This window comes from Haemaphysalis longicornis, unplaced genomic scaffold (assembly GCF_048455015.1).
Source record: "Haemaphysalis longicornis isolate Haplotype H1 unplaced genomic scaffold, Haemaphysalis longicornis Haplotype H1 scaffold_5, whole genome shotgun sequence".
NCBI classification, from domain to species: domain Eukaryota; kingdom Metazoa; phylum Arthropoda; class Arachnida; order Ixodida; family Ixodidae; genus Haemaphysalis; species Haemaphysalis longicornis.
The window spans coordinates 78,926,173-78,939,111 of record NW_027526385.1 but is presented as its reverse complement, the minus strand read 5'-3'; the positions used below and the strand labels follow the sequence as shown (position 1 = coordinate 78,939,111).

The following is a 12,939-nucleotide window of genomic DNA, read 5'->3' as shown; positions in this document are numbered from 1 at the left end:
CAGTCTCAAATGGTGTCATGCAGTTTTATTCGGACCCAGACTGATTCGGGCTCCATCTCACTCGGTATCACTGCACTCATGCTCATTCTCTCTCAGCATAACTAGGGCTAAAATGCACTTGTGCTCAGGTGAATTTCAAACTAACTCGTTTGACACACTCTCGAACTCACTTGTGTTCATTCGGGTTCAAACTGGATCGGGCTAGTTTAACAGTTGTTTTACGTTCACTCAAATTCATACTCACACGTGCGTTCAAGCACAAATGAAGCGGAGGTAGTGCACCCGTGAGATAGTCCACCGACATCTGCTCTTATATACATTGGACAAACCATAAACACTGTGGTCGTTCTCAGCAAGGCAAAGGTTCACCCGCTCAAGCCACAACGACCCAGACTCACATAAATCATGACGACCGCCAAGAAACTTCCGCACCGCACAAAAAGTCGAAGCGGCACATGACGGCCAATCACTCGTAGAGCGCAATGCATTCTTAGGTTCGATGACGGGGCTCCGAAAATGAAAAACACCAACACAATCTCCTAGTCCCCTGCCAGCAAACTGGGGTCGCACGTGGTGAATGCAGCTGGTTAGAAAGGGGTTCTACAATAGAGAGGGCGACAGCGGGAGATAAATAAGAGTCCTCCTTTCTGTATGCACGTCAGCAAGTCACGTGGTGCCGCCGCTACGTGCGTCATGCCCCGCCAGTGAGGAAGCTGGAACGCATGTTCCCATGACACTGGCCAAGATGACCGCATGCACAACTAGCGAAACCCAATCACGTGTGCAGAACGAATATGGGGGCCACTGAGGCCCCCCCCCCCAAAAGTACTGTGTGTGAGTCATGACACTAAAAAAACTGGGGTACCTCATGATATTCAAAGGTTTATTTTATTTATGCGCGCTGACTGACTGAATTTTTTGGCGTTATATATTGCTTTGATGTCAGGGGAACATAGTTTTTGTCTCTTGCTGACTTGAAGATTTCCCTGGTTGTACACATGATCCATAAGTAAGCAAAACAGAAAAAAACTCACTCAAACTCAATCACAATTTTTTCATTATAGCTGTACTCAATCAAACTCAGACTAAAAAAGCTCGCCTGTTCTCAAAATCCCTCATACTCACTCATCGCACATTCCTTTGAAATCGTACTCACTTGTACTCAACCTCATTTGTCCTCAAGAGTATTCATACTCAATCTGTACTCATGAGTGCTCAATCCGTAATGAGTACTCATTCGATGCTCACAAGTACTCAATCTTCTCTAAACATGAGTACCCAATCTATACTCATGAGTACTCAATATGTAATGAGTACTCATTCGATACTCACAAATACTCAATCTTCTATAATCATGAGTACCCAATCTATACTCATAATTACTCAATCTCTACTCATGAGTACTCATGAGTACTCAATTTGTACTACTCACAAATACACAACTCAACGCTCAATACCCCCCGGCACAATTAGGTGTCCGCGTAGATTGACTTCCGTTCGTATCCAGATCACTATATCCATATTCGCAGTTGCTCAATGCTGGCGTTTGTTTGAAATGCAGAGCATTTCTTTAAAGGGGTCCTGAAATACCTTCCGCTGATGCGTGGATGTACACGTAACCAAATAAAGCAATGTATTAACAATCTCCTCCCGCAAGAATTTTGTTAAAGCGATGAGTATTAGCTGAGAAATCGTAAATCAAAAACCGCGCATTATCGTCGCGCCGCGTTTCCTCCTTTCAACTTACTCTCCGCTGTTGACGGCGAGCGAGCCTTCTCTCCCATGATGCTGCGCTCCTCGGCGGTGACCTACTTCCGCTATTGCGCTGCTCACACTGCCTCTGCTACGGGCAAGCTTTGTTGACACGATGTATCCCGCACTCCGCTCAAGGCTGGAAAAGCGAACAAAAAATCTGGCCGCATGTGTGTGGCGGCCTGGCCTTGCCCTTTCGCGGTGTACGTTGCGCAGTTGCTATCGGCGGCACGTGACTTTTTATCGGAGTTCGCCGCCGCACGGGGGGATCGTGCGCTCGCTCCCTTGGATGCACAGCGCACTGTTTATCCAAAAAGCGCCGTATCAGATGTGGACCCGCTGATGCCGGGACTTATTTTGTGGCGGTGGTTTTCCTGCCGGCGGCATGTGAAAAAGACATTTTAAACCGATACAGAACCCGTGCACAAAACGCCAGTTCAGTTTGGGGCGACGCGTCGTGGAGAGCGGCAATGTTGTTAAAACATGCTCCGCCCCGCCTCTGAGCTTTCTAGCGCTGGAGCGAGCGCCATTTCTTTGACAATATTAAAAATCGGTTGCCCTGGCAACAAGGCACAAACCGCTCAAGAAGTCAGTTGCGGTTGCGTGATCCCGGTTTCAGCTTGGGGCCCCACCTCATGGCATATGGGCACTGCAGGCATACTACTCACTCCCATTTGGAAGTGCGAGATGCGTTTGGCGGTTTGGCATTACAGGAGGCGATGGTGTGTGTGTTGTGGACGCCTTTGTTTCGCGATGAAATGCGACGTTGTGCTTCTGCGGGTGGATAGTGCTTCCCATGGTCTGGATTATCTTTCTCGAGTGGCGTACGACTCAACCTCACATGGGGTATGTGCAGTGTGCGTGGCTAAAAGCTGTGCGCCAGAAGTAAGTGACTTGCTGTTCGTCCCCGCAAACCGCGCGTGAGGTGAGTGCCCAATTTAAGAGGGGCAGGAGGAGGCAACCCATCGTCTGTCAATCGATGTTCGGACTTGCAACGCATGTTGTTGCGTTGTGTTCATTCGAAACGAATCTCTGGATTGTTTGGAAGTTGAATAAAATGTATGCATCAAACATGGGAATTCGGCTCAGGGCGTTCTCTGCGATTGCACGAAAGTAGTGTCACGGGGCTTCAACGCTTTCTTTATGGAACGTGCTCAGGTAAGAGAATGTGCATGTCGTGTCATGGCCGTGTTGCATTCTATACAAACGGTTAAGCGTTTGTTTACACTTGTTTCGTTTGTCGTAAAATGTCCAAGCATTCCGGCACTCCGCTGGCAGATCAGCCGGCGAGCCGACGCTGAGCAGACGGCTCTTCTCTTCGCCGGAAGTGCGTAAAAAAGCCGCCCAATAGCAGGATGTCTAGCTCATGACGAACATTGGGAAATCGATGACGTAGACATGTGAAGATGGCGGCATCCAAAAACACGAAGGGAATGGTGAGAAAAAAGCGACAAACTTTGGAACAAAAGTGTGAGCTTTCGGCTGCGCGTAAAAGAGTAATACTTGGCACAGATTATGTTGACGACCCAATCTAACGATTGCGCTAGTCAGTTTAGTGTGCTCAAAACGCCTTTCAGGGCCCCTTTAACTCACGATGTCACCGGGCGTTGGCGTGCCTCGGCGTCCGCAACAGCCGTTCCAGGTGCGCCCTCTCCCCCACTCCTCCTCTCCCGCATCACGCTACCCTCCTCGCTCTCAACAACAGGTCCGCACCTATCCCCCTACTCTATATAAAAAATAATACTTACCGGCGCCACGACCCTGCAGGCGGAACACAAGGTACATGGTGCTGTACCAACTAGGCCACAAAGCCGACACAGAATGGAAGGCTACGAACGCGCCTTATATTTTTGACTCATTCAAACTACGTCAAGAAGCCGCTGATACAACGCATTCCTGTGGGCGGAACGCGAGGTACATGGTGCTCTTCCCACTGCGCCACAAAACCGACAGAGAATGAAAGGCTACGAACGCGCCTTATATCTTTGACTCATTCAAACTACGCCAAGAAGCTGCTGGTGCAACGCATTCACTACCACCAACTCCCCGAACACTAAACGTTAACGCAATACAACCACCCCATATGCGACGCATTTACTCGAGTCCCCCTCGCGGGGAGATGGTTTTTTATGTTGTTGTTCAGGATATCAGAAACTTTGTTACAGGGCGTTTGTCTCGATGAGGATCGGTGAATATCAAATAGGCTTGTTTTATAAAGTGTGTGCCGTGGTATTCTCCGCGTCAGACCTGAGCTTCACAGCGTTTACGGCATTGGGTTAGTCTCGCGTCGCTTGCGTCGGCGACCGTGTTCCTGTAACTCCTTGCGTGCTTGATGCATGTGGGCGCGTAGACAGCCGTTTTTAAAGACGATAGTCTTTCTTGGGCTACTTAAACCCACACATTCTGGTCTGTCTGTATTGTTTGTCTGTGACTCTATTCAGCCACCCGGCCAGAGTAAAATTGATATTGCGCAATAGTCTTATATACTCACAGCCACATGTAAACGTCTAAGCCCGGTTTATACGTTCATACTTGTCAAGTCTGTTGAACAAGAACAAGACATTACGCAAATATAAGACAGGAAGTTAGTACACAAGGGATATTTACAGTGTTCCTTTATTAAAAATTTCATGTATGCTTGGTTTTTGATAGCAAATGATATTCAACTTGTACTGCAGAAAACCGCTGCCTCTGGCGGCATATGAAAAATCATGCGGAAACAGCAACGAAAGGTACCACTCGCTAGGTTCCACGTTCTGCTTGGAACGCACGTGGAGCATGGCCACGCGGCTTTATAAACCTTCTGGTCGGTCGCCTCCATTCACGCGCGTCTCCACCGTACTGCAGCGCTGGCATCGAGAAACCCGGCCTGTAGGAGTGGAACGCGGTAAATTCAAATCGCCGTGCGCAAACCTTTAAAGTGTTTACCTTGAGATGAGCGCGACGGTACAGGAACAGCATGAGAGGTGAGCGGGAAAGCAAAGGGGGGCATTTCCTTGGCAAATGTCTACAAAGACTATCGTCTTTTGATGACATTTGCAACGAAACGAGAAGATACGCGGCCAATTTTTTCCAATGGCGAGCGGCGGTGTGCAGGGATGGCATAGTTCGGCACGTTGAGGACGTTGCTTCGATTGAGGTGTGCGTTGCGTATGGTGCGGGAGCCGGATGGCTTTTCGTTTAGCGTGCGGTGGCGTGGTGTTGTCGTAGGGTGGCTTGGCGCATGGGTCAAAATCGTTGCGGTTCCGTGCTCGCTTTCACCGTGGTTGCTTCGAAGGAAAAACCGATGTTGCGGGAAAGGGGGCGCAGTTCGTCTCGTTTATTCGGCCCGCGTTTCTTCGCGTCATAAGCGTTACTTCATCGGTAGGGTGTTCGATGCCTTCATCTGGATCTGGATATTTTGTTGGCGTTCTTGCCGTGTCCGTGTCATCGCTCAAGCTCTCCTCCTTTGCCCGTTGTTTCGAGAATGCTAAAATCGCTACCTCTCCCGTACAAGCATGCTCGAAAGCGTTCCGTTCGTCCCCAGTCGGCTTTCTCGCGGTTTGTCGGGTTGGTCGTGTGAGTCTCGATCGGAGCAGCGGGTGCCGGTGACCTTGTACGTTCCAGTTAGGACGTGCCGCAAGCGCTGGCCGTGTCGTTGCTCATTGGCGGACCTACCTGCACGATTGTAATGTCGTTCGTTCGCTGGACTCTGGTTAGAGCAGCGGGTGCCAAAGAGCTCGTACGTTACGGTAGGGTTGAATCGCTTACGCTGGGTTGCTTGTTGCTTGTGGCAAGTTTGATTTCTGCGGCTGTGACATTCGATGGCCAAGTCCAGATAGCAGCACTGGGAGCGGAGGATGTCGCAAATAGCGGTCTCCTACGTGTGTGCTGGATTGGTCGCGTTCCATGCGGTTTGCATTTCGTTCGCCGTGGTCAGCTCCACCGGTCCAAGTTGGATGTCGTTCGTCATCTCTGGTGCGTTTCGTGTGCTGTGCGTATAGTTTTTCCTGGAAAACTCCCATAACATTGGTGTGCGGTCATTCGCCACGTATTGTGCGTTCCGTGCGCCTAATTTCCGCTCGTCGTGGCCTATCCACCAATCCGGACGCGATGTCGTTGGTTGCGCGGACCGGGGTCGGGACAGGACGTGCAGAAAATGTACGTACTGGCCCCGTTGCGTTCCGCGCTTTCAGCGTTTCGTTCCTGTATGCCTGGACCGGAAGAGCGTGTGCCAGGCACCTGGTGCTTTCTGGCTCGGTGCGAGCTACATACGTTGCGCGCCTCGTTGCTCGTTGCTGGAATGACCTGTGCTCGGGCGATGTAGCTCGTCGATTGGCCCGGTGTCAGAGCGGCGTGTGTTCGTGATTTACCCATTACCTGGGAGAGGTCCGGGAAGCAGGCAATCACAGTTTTGCATACGTCTTCGCGTTCGTGTGCGGGCCGTCGTGCATGCTGCCTGTGTCCGGATCTCGTGCAGTTCAGGCACTGTGGCAAAAGTGTGGCTAACTCTCACCCGTTGTATCAGACAACTTTCTCGTTCTCCACGCAGCATCCTCCTCACAAACAGCGCCGTTTTCAAATTCCTCTGCCGTTTGTCGTCGTAAGCAGCCTGAAGTATCACTGGCACATTCCTTTCTTTGGAGAGCTGGCGACGTTGCTCGTTGTCCACTAGAAGACGCGAGACGATGTAGTCCATTCGGCTAGAGCAGGGCAGCCCTCGTAATTGTCGTGCGCTCATGAACTGCTGTTTCTTCGTTGAGTATAAGACCAAGCGTTCCGTTGAAGTCAGCAGTGGGTCGACCACCGTTGAAGCGGCCTCCGTCGGTGCTCCACGTATGCGTGCCGCACTCTCGTAGTCGTGGTGTGGTTCGTCCGTTTCGTTCGTCTGTTCATCCGCTCGTCCTCCCATGATTTCAAATCCTAATCCTATCCACTGCGCCATGTTAGCTAGGTCGTGGCTCGAAGGAAAGCTAAACAGGAAACGTTTATAAATGTTTAAATATTTCGAAATACTGAGGTTACATATACATTAGGACAGGTAGCACGGGAACAAAACGTCTTACGCGGTGCCCTGTCGTAGGGCGAAAGCACTAAGCGAAGGCGCGTACCCGGGAGCGAGTGAAACGAAAAGTAAACACTCGCGTTGCGTCTGGCGTCTCCTCGTGTGCTCAGGAATAAATCACCGGAGTCTGGGGCGCGTCGTGCTCTTGTGGGAATCGGGGCTTCTCGGCTCTGCCGAGGTCGTAAAGTGCGCTTTTCTGCTTGTCTTTCTGCGGCAGCTTTCCTCGTCCGTTTTCGTTTCTCGGTACGCTGAAATTCTCCGAATCATCGGATGTGGTAGCCGTCGCTTCCTGGACCGAAAATGCTCTATGGTTTTGGCGAAAGACATCAGGCTATCGGGTACGTAATCCACGGCTTCGTCTTGATTGAAATTGATGTTTTTAGAACAGGGCGGAGGAGGTCGAGTTTGAGAAGCTCGAAGCTTGTGTGCCAGGTTGGTTAGAGCACTGGCCGCCGTATGAGCTCGCTCATTGCCCCTGGTGCCTGAGGGTGCCGGTATAGTACTTGTGTTGCGGTGCTTTGATAAAGGAGCGAGCAGAATCTCCTGGTTTTTGACATGACCCCGGAGGTGAAGTTTCTGCATGCCTCTGCCGATTCTGAGACTAGGTAGAGCTTGGAGGACATTGTTCATGCCTGGGGAATCGCCAAGGCGATTGCCGTGTCTTCAGCTTAGAGGACTGAAACATGTGGCAAAATGTTCACTGCGAAGACGGCATTTCCATTCCCATCAACCACGACTGCAACCAAAGGTCTTTGATTGCAGCTGGCGCCCCCAATGGGCAGGGCTGCAGCATCTGTGTAGAGAACCGCTTGTGGAGGGATGCACGATAGGTTAGCTTCGATGGGAGCAGCTCTTTTCCACCTGCGGTCAGGATGTTGCATCGGACGCATATTTCAGGGGATGGGATCGACATGTATTCAGGAACATCAAGTTGTGGGGTAGGAGTGCGTTACTCGATTCTCGGAACTCCCATGCGTGAGGAGGCCCGGCTGTCGGAGTACGTGGGCCCTCGGCCCCGTTTTTTACCCTTGTGTATAGGCACGGCAGATGGGCTGTGATTGGTTCATCGTAGTGTTATAGAGACCTAGTTCTTCAATTCTGTCGGTATTGGTCCATTGTGGTAGGTTCAGCGCCTGTTTATAGCATTTTCGTCTAATATTTATCTCGTCAGTTTCACGAGCCGAAAGACGGAGGCACGCTGTACTGTTAGCACTTCAGGTAATTATGAACGTCTGGGTAATTCTTGTTATCCCCGCCTCTGTCGTACCACAGTTTCTACTTTTGATTTCTTTGATTAAGTTAATTACTTGTCGGCATGTCGACGTAAGTTTTCAATGGTATTACTTCCTAATGGTATTAGTTCCTGATTTTCGAAGGCGCAGCCCGAAGATCGGAATGTTGGTAACTTCATGAATCGGAAGACTGCTTGCGTGGATGGGTGGTCTCATAGAGCTGTGAACCTTACTTAGGCGTTTGTGGCCGTCCAGTAGAACCAACTCCATTTTCGGTGAGGACCACTTTAGCCCGCAGCTACGGGCGATGCTGGATGCTACAAGGGATGCTGCATCTTGTAGTTTTTGGGTTATGGTGATTATGCTTGATTGCTTCCCGATGGTCCAGAATGTTGTGTCATCAGCGTAGAGCGCATGCTCCACGCCTCCTACTGTCTGTGCGAGGGCGGGCAGTTTGATGAGTGCCAGGTTACACAACAGGGGCGACAGCTCTGCTCCCTGAGGTGTCCCTCTATCATCGAGCTGGATTTCGTTGAATGTGGTGTTTCCGATATTATTATTGCCTATTCTGCTCATTAGGAAGTCCTTCACGTACTTGTAAACTTGTGCACCACAACCGGTTTCATTTAGGTTCGCAACGATCTCGCTGTGTAGGACATTGCCGAAGGCTCCTTTCAGGTGTTAGGTAAGTATTGCATGTTGGTTGTCCTTACTTTACACATCATGCATTTCACGCTTTAGCTGTAACAAGACGTCTTGGGTATAAGATGTTTCCGGAAGCCAAAAATAATGTTGGGGAGCTGTCCTGCAGCTTCGAGGAAATGTTCTAGCCTTTTTATCCCGGTCCTCTCCATGAGTTTGCCTATGCAGGATATGAGGGAGGAGTGCCTAAGGTTAATAATAAGCGGTTTGGTCAATCTAGGAATAAACCTCACTTCAGCTTCCTTCCATTCAGTCGGATGTTTGCGTGATTGCCCATATTCCTTTAATTGGCACAGAACGATTTCCAAAGAGCTGTCATCCAAATTAAATAGCATGCTGCACGTAAATTGATAGCGGCCGGGAGCACTTCCATTCTGTCTGTCATTAAGCTGGCCCTACTCTCGTGAATACCTCTAACGGCGTCCAATTTGGTGTTATGTTTGCCGGTATAAGAAGGGTAGAGTGTGCCCCTAGTCGTTTTTAGATAGAGTGATGTTAGCTCAGCAAAGAGGTCTTGCTGAGGGCCAGTGTACATGTTTAAAATTCTGGCCATGTTGCCATCTGTGACCGCTTTACCTGAGCTGTGATCGATGAGGTACTTTACAAGGCTCATGTTTTGCAGCGAACGAGGCTTCCTTTAATGTTTTCGCATACATTGTAGCATCGGTCACGGTGGAATTTGATCGCATGATCCTCCGCTAGCCTCGTGATGTTTCGCATCCTCATTCTAAGTCGGGCATTCTTCCTGTATTTTTTCCATCTTAATATTTTATACGCATACTCCGTAGGCGAATTAGCCGTATGTCGGCTTCCGGTCTCATCGAACTGAGATGGGATGGTTTCCGTACATTTCTGGACGTCGTCCAGAATGCCCTCCTGTCCTAAATTCGTACGTCTTCTGAATCATCTCACTTTCGAGGATGGTCTTGACTCCTTTACGGTGTTCTCGAAAACGATCCCGGTCTATCACTCGAGCAATGCCATGGATCGCCTCGTAGCTGTTTTGTCGGCCAATTGATTGATGGTAGAGGTAATGCGCCGACGCATTGCAGGTGATTAGGCGCGCCGTAGTGGAGGGCTCCGGATTAATTGTGACCACCTGGGGATCTTTAACATGCGCCGAAATCTTGCACACGGGCATTTTTGCTTTTCGCCTCCATCAGAAAATCGGCCGCCATAGCCGGCAATCGAACCCGTGACCTCGTGCTCAGCAGCACAACTCCTTAGCCACTGAGCCACCGCGGCGGGTTTTGTCGCCCAATTATGAAAATGATGGGGCTGTGCTCCGACCCTAGTGTTTCTTCTACGACAGACCACCGACACAATAATGGGGCTTGCTATAGTCCTGTCCAGGTTTGTATCTCGAGTTCGCAAGCCCCCATCTCTTGTGGGCGTTGCCGGATCATTGAGTACGCAAGTTCTTGGTCTTCAATAGTCTTCATGAGGTTGGCTCCACGGAGAGATTCCCTGTCGTATCCAAGTCAAGGGTGTGGTGAGTTGACGCCGCTGAGCATGGGAAGCGTGCTTCGAACTGGGATGGTCTTGATTATGTCATAGAAAGTTTTTTACATGTCAGTCGAGGCCTTCGACCTGGAGTACCTGTTCACGGTAAAGAGGTTCTGCGATCGGACTGCGATATTTCTGGAGTGAAGCTCGGTGCCAACGTGTTTTGCATCCCCTTTTCAAGCAGTTAATCTGGGTGGAAGCTTTGTCTGTTTAGTGAGGGTTGCCGTGCTCTTTGTAGTCGGGTCTGTGTGAACATTGTATCGAGGCAAGGAGGGCCTGCAGCGAGTCTCTTGTAGTGCAATGACGTATGGTTTACACGCCATGAGGGCAATCGAATTGACGAGAGTTTCTAACTTTTGTTGCAGTCCTCGACAGTTTCATTGCATGATTTTTACTGGGGTGTTAGTTTTAATATTTGATGTCATGGTAGTTGTTGGAGGGGTGGAGACGCTATAAATTGAGTGTCAAATTCATTTCTTAAAGCCCCTATCTGCTGTTGCATAACATGTTGCATTTGTGCAAGTTGTTGATATATCCTAAAGATATTTTCGAGTGTTTTCTTCACAGCGTTCTTAGGATCATATTCGGTTTGTTTTAGATGCGACTGCATCTCATTCACTCGCCTTGTCCCTCCATACGGCTTTGTTGCTGTCCGTGCACACCCCTCCCCCATTCTCCTCGCCGCGCGAGCTGCGCTCTCTGCCGCTCACCCCCTCTCCTCTCCGATAGCGAACACTCTCTCGCGAGGGGCATTGGATTTGATTCGATTAGGTTAGCTTGGCTTGGCTTGGCTTGAATTGGATTGGATTTGGATTGGATTGGATTGAAGCGGATTGTGTTGCGTCATAGTGGCGCCACGTTGCGTCATAGCCGCGATCGTTCTAGCACCGGCGTTCCGATTTCCATCGATGCGTTGAATGGAGCCTAACAATTCTGCTATCGCCCGCGCAACCGTAACAAGCACCGATCACTGTGATAACAGGAATGCTAGCACCACTGAAGACAAGGCTGCGAAGCGGCGTGAACGTGATGCTGAACGCAAACGATTGAAGCGAGCAGCCGATTCCGAACTTCGTCAACGTGATTCCGAACGCAAACGGTTGAAGCGAGAAGCCGATGCTGAAATTCGTCAACGTGAAGCCGCTGCCGTACGCGAGAAGCGAGCGGCCGATGCTGAACTTCGTCAGCGTGAACCCCCAAGATGCGTTGCATCTCCACAGGGTTCCCCTCGCGGGAAGGTGGGGTAATTTTTTTGAACGGTTTCTTGCATGGTCGAGCAGTGTCTGTATCTTCAATCAATGGTGCAGTCGCTTCCTCGTTTATGACAGAAGTGTCATTGTTTTATTCGGGATTTGGTCGTGTAAGCGGGAACGCGGTTCTTTTTTTCTTAAGGAAGGGGCTGTTCATTTTGTCGCCTGGACGGCTTTTCTCGAAGTTTGCCATTAGTGCAGCAAATTCTTTCTTGGGGTCATTATTAAACTGTCTTTGTCTCCGAGTTTTTGCGTGAGAAGAGTGAATTGTCTGTTTGCTTCTTCGACTAGTTGAGTCAAAATCCGCTTTTTGTTTTGTGGCGCGCAATATCCGGTAACAACGGTACCCCAATTAGGTATTTTGGGTATCGAAATATCTGAGCAGTTGCAACTGCGGAAATGGTGGTCGTTAGCATATGTGCTTGCAGTTGAGCTCTGCCGCTGTTATGACTCGATGTTCCGTGTTTGATTGACTCCTTTTTCTGGTTGGCTGACTGTTTTCGAGAATCCGTATCTTTTCTTTATCTGAGGAGTAATGATCCCGTGCTTTTTGTTATTCATTAGCCTGATAGCATATGGGGTAATGTACGTCTGCCGGCACATTTTCGATGACGATAGGTGTGGACTCTCTACCGTAGGATTCCATTTACCTAACAAAGAGCAGGCCTTTGCACCTCGGTTCGGACAGTATGAGGCGCGATGGCCGAGTTTTTCCACACATCACTTAGGGGCACAGTTTTCCTGTAGGGCCGGCATTCATAGTTACATCCCGTAATCCTGAAACATCGTGGCATGGTTTGACCAACAAAAGGTAGGACAACCGATTGGGTGTGAAGAGGGAAAAAGGTGTATAAGAAGAAAGAGGGTGTTGGGAGGAGATTACACCCTTTTTCGTGAATCTCCACACACTGATTGGTAGTTGCACATTTATTTTATGTGGAAAAACTGGTGTTGACCAACCTCAACAACCTTTGGTTTTAGTAGGTTCCTGACGGGGTGTGGAGAACGTGTTTAAGCTGTTGACTGATTAAAGCCACGTATGCATGTATAATTGCACTTCGAAGTACAAGACATACCCTCATACCCTCCTCCCCAGCTAGTAAGAAATGTTCAAAAGGGAAAACATTTTTCGTTTTTTTCCCTCTTTCTCTACCTCTGTCTCTGTATCTCGTTTGCAATGACCGCTCGTTTCGATATTCGGTGAGCCAACTGGCCCAGGTTTAGTTTTTGCGCATGAAAAGTCAATTTGAACTGATAAAATTAAAAGACTAGAAATACACACTAACCTTTTTACACCCTTGTTGCCTAAATGGAAATATGGGCGTTGGGAAGCAATTACACCCTTTTTCGTAGAATCTAATACCCTAATTTGCATCTTTACACTCTTTTTTGTAGCGAAAATGTTATTGACCTACTGCAACACCCTTAGTTTTCTATAGGGTATTGAAAGGAT

The 12,939-nt window shown here is 49.3% G+C and overlaps 1 protein-coding gene across 1 annotated transcript in view; it reads left to right on the top strand.

Moving 5' to 3' along the window:
• The window catches only part of LOC144138484 (uncharacterized), a 248,922-nt gene extending 238,882 nt beyond the window's left edge, over positions 1 to 10,040 (top strand). Inside the window, exon 12 of the mRNA XM_077670780.1 lies at positions 10,031 to 10,040. The gene's annotated coding sequence lies outside the window, so the exon portion shown is untranslated. The remainder of the gene's footprint in view (positions 1 to 10,030) is intronic.
• Positions 10,041 to 12,939: the final 2,899 nt, after the last annotated feature.